Genomic DNA, 4412 nt, shown 5'->3' with positions numbered 1-4412 from the left:
AGAAGCGATAGAGCAAGTACATTTCTAGACCTAGAAAGAGAAATAAAGAGATGGAAGGGAGAGAGAGATAAAACGGACAAGTTAGCACTTTGGATCTAAGGCAAAGGGAAGATCGAGACGAGCAAGATAAAAAGGACAAAGAAAGGGAGGAACGATTAAAAGCTGAAGGGCGAAAAGAAAACAGAGACAGGAACAGTTGTATCAAGACGAGCAATTGCAAAAACAAGAGAGAGCAGAGGAGCAGCGAAAATGTGCCAATAGACAGAGAGCAATCGATGAACAGGAAAGGCTAGAAAGAAAGAAAATAGAAGAGGAAGATCGAAAGTGAAGAGATAAGAGAATACAGAGAAGAATGGATGAGGAGATACGAAGGGTAAATGAGAGAAGGGATGCGAAGAAAAAAGAGGAAGACAGGGTGAGAGAGGAAGCAAAAAAGCAAAGAGAATTTGGTGATGATATAGAACACAAACGAAGGCAGAGAGCACGCAATCTTGATCACCTGGAAAAGGAAGTAAGGAATCCTGATCCAGAAATCGCATGGGAAGATATAGCACAGGAGCTGTCTTTAGGTAGATTGACTCTAAATAGAGATGAAGAGGAGAGAAGTTGCACGAGTTGGGCACAGGAAATGTCAGACGAAGACAGAGGTACCTTTCATGGGGAGGAGAGAGGTGATGCAAGTGGTCCTGAGGGATGTTTTCCTATGTATAAGAAAGTAAGATGGTTGGATTTAAACGCCCCTGTATCCAGTGCGTCAGAACCATTGACACAGTCAGACCTTCATAAAGAGCAACTCCATGGTGAGACGGGGGAATCGGCACCAGATTTGGGCAGATTGAGGTCATTGCCAGGAAGAAGGCGGTGCCGGAATATCACCCCAGCGATGGATAGACAAATGATGAGAAATGAGAATAAGTGTGGGGCTTCGCAATTTCCCTTGCTAGAGAAAGGAAGAACTAGACCACAGTACATACCTTGGCCTTAATTGGCTAGAGATAATTTAAGATGTAAACTCCCGAGTCTGACTTCTGCCGCTGGAAAATGGATACACGAGCTAGAAAAAATGACGGGATGAAATACGGTAGCTATAGGGGACATTAAGGGTCTCCTAATCGCCATAATTGGTGAGAGAGCAGATGACGTTTGGTCAAGGTCAGGGTACCCTGGTATTACTGTAGTCAACACTGCCCATGACAGAGCAGTGTTCAATAACTGACGGGAGGAAAGACGCTAGTTATAGAGGACATTACAGGTCTCCTAATTGCCATACTTGTTGAGAGAGCAGATGACGTTGGTCAAGGGCAGGGTACCCTGGTGTTACTGTAGTCAACACTGCCGATGACGGAGCACCGTTCAATAACTGCAGGGCGGCAGTCTGGAAAGCGTTTAGAGTGCTGTATCCGGACACGTCCGATATCGGACTAAAATGATGAAAAAGATGAAGGAAGGAGATGATCCGTTGCTTTACATTCAACATTTTCAGGAGGAATGGGCCTAGGACACACTTTGATCTTGGGGGAAATCGTTATTTTATCATATATTATGCCAAGGCCTGCCAGAGCAGCTCAAGACCTTAGTGGGTATGGAAGCCAAACCGTGGTCGAAGAATCAGCTGACCATTGCACATTATTGCAGACTCCTGCAGGAAAGGAATCACAAAAAAGACGATGTAAGGAAAGGTGAAGAGGCAAAATGAGCGCAGAAAAAAATGTGTCCAAGTACGCCATTGAAGGGGCAATGCTGACTAGCATAGATGGATCAAATTCACAGCAGACAGGGAACATGCCACAAGTGAATAATCAAAGACAGTTTGCAATAATGGGTTTGCTCCATGGGGAAGAGGATGTTGTGGAAGAAATTGGCAAGGTAACCAAGGGAATTGGCAGAATAATCAGGGAGGCTTCCAAAATAACCAAGGTGGGTTTCAGAATATGCAGAATGATAATCAGAATATGCAAGATGGGCAGGGTAGGAGACCTCCACCTATATGTTGGATGTGTGGGTTGACAGGGCACTTTGCTCGTACGTGTAGAAGTCAAGGGCTCATGCAAAATGGCCCTTTTTTCAAGAGGGGGTATTTCAAACCCACCTGCGTATTCACAGCAAATTGGAGATGGATTTGCTCAGAATCACATGATGCAACAGACACAAGCACCAAGAGCGCAGCAAGGCTTTCAAACACAGCAAGCAGTGTTTAATCCACCACAAGGGCAATCACAGCAGTCACCTATGCAGCTTCAGCAGAACACGAGCACAGGACAGTCAATGGCCCTCATTAGGACCCAGGCGTTAAGGGGTTTACGGCGCCGTAAACGGCGCCGACCCTTAACGCCTGATTCCAAGGTCCCTTTGCGGGATGGTGATTTTAACGCCTGCTTTTTGCAGGCGTTAAAACCCATGCCGCAAAGGGACCTTGGTGCTAATTACGCCACTGTAATTTACGGTGGTGTAATTAGCGCCTTTCCCCATTCCCATTATGCCCTATGGGGCAAAAATGGGAATGGGGAAGGGTAAAATGGGAAATGGGGATTTACCGCCCCACTCACCTTGGAATGCGGCTGTAAATCCGCCAACCACCATGGCGTAAACAAAGTTTACGCCATGGTGGTAAGGGTACGACCCAGGCGGTAACTTACCGCCTGGGTCGTAATGAGGGCCAATGACTCCTAGAATAAGGGGTGTCACTCTCAATGGAGGGAATCCTTTCACGAGTAATGGAATGAGGCTGTATCCGCAATAGGACAGCTCACTGGAAGACCTGATGTGTTCGATACTATCCGTGACGCCGAATCCTCATGAGGAACCAATGGTTGACGTCAGTATAGGAGGCAAAAGAGATTCATTTTTTGGTAGACATGGGTGCAACGCGCTCATGTATACAAGAGGGGACATTTTCAATGTCTGGCAATGCCATGAATACTCAAGGGTTCACATGAGCTACAAGCAGAGTTCCTTTCACAGAAGAACTACCAGTCTCTATAGGAGAGTGTGACCTGTCAGTGCCATTGCTATACTCGAGGCAGACACCTATCAATATATTGGGTCGAGATTTAATGACAAAGTTGTACATGACAATTTCATTTACTGATGAAGGCATAGTGTGCTCAACACCAGGAATGCATTATTTAAACGTGTGTGAATTTATCATGGCGTTTGCAGGACAGGTAGCCATGAGAGCAGCGTCTTTAGAGCAAGAGGTTTTTCATTATGGAGTGCGCATTCTGTTAACATGGCTGCCAGGCCTAGTAGGCAGAACGATGAAAATACCTGATGAATTTTTGTTCAGACCAAGCATACCTATGCTTGAAGAGGAGGGGCAAGTTTTTCCCTTAGAGCTACAAGCGGCCATTGTGCAAGGAGAAATGGCATTGCTTGAAGGAAATGATGATGAAGGCAGACGATGGTGTGCAGTAATCGCCATCGGTGAATGTTACAGACTGACTGATGTCACTGATGATGATCTGTTTGGAGATCCTTCATCTGATGACGATCTAATATTTTAAATGAGCATTACTTATTGGGAGAGCAATTAAAAGAGAAGTTCCTCAGAAAATGATGATAGCACAAAAGCGTCCTGAGTATTTTGATGAAGACATGCAAAAGTGCCAGATTCATTGTCGACCACAGGCCCCTATGACATAGGCCTGTTGAAGGGGGTTGGAGAAGTGAATATTAAATTGAAACCAGGAGCAATTTTACCTCGAGTACGACAGTATCCTATGTCTCGAGAGGCAGATGAAGGTATTATTAAGACGATTTCTGCCATGATGCATCAGGGCATCTTAGTGACCTCAAAGTCACCATGCAATACTGCAGTGTACCCTATCAGAAAATCTAAGGGGGGGTTGCAGCGTTTAATTCAAGATCTTAGGCCGATTGTCAGCGTTGCCTTGTGATTTGCCCATGGCGTGTAGACGAAGAATTGTACCCAATAATGTAACTCTGTATATGGATATAAAAACCAATACCAAGGGATCTATTATTTGGAAGAATGGACCCAAACATGGACAGCAGATCTCCTAGAGCCGGAAAGGAAAAGGCACATTAACTACAGCATCTTTCTTTTTATATACAAAACAAGAGTATATCTAAATTGGCACCAACCTCAATTAAGATATTATACACAGTGGATAACACCGTAACGGCTGGCAATACAGGATAGAATCAACAGTAGTATAAGGAGGTCTTGCAGTATCTGCAGAGTGACAAGGAAGATATATGCAAAATGAGAAATGGTATGAGATATCAAAAGACGAAGGCAGGAAGAGAAATGGGTACTTAACGTGTGTTTGAGATGAACCAGCACTTGATAACAGCAGCAAGGTGGAATACGCTACTTAGGTAAAATGTGGAAGCATCAACAATGTGATAGGAATATTCCCGACGGAACGCAAACGCCTAGAGGCCAGGAA

This window comes from Ambystoma mexicanum, chromosome 3p, assembly GCF_040938575.1.
Source record: "Ambystoma mexicanum isolate Mex_15411 chromosome 3p, UKY_AmexF1_1, whole genome shotgun sequence".
NCBI classification, from domain to species: domain Eukaryota; kingdom Metazoa; phylum Chordata; class Amphibia; order Caudata; family Ambystomatidae; genus Ambystoma; species Ambystoma mexicanum.
The sequence above is the reverse complement of the archived record's forward strand: the minus strand, read 5'-3'. Positions refer to the sequence as shown.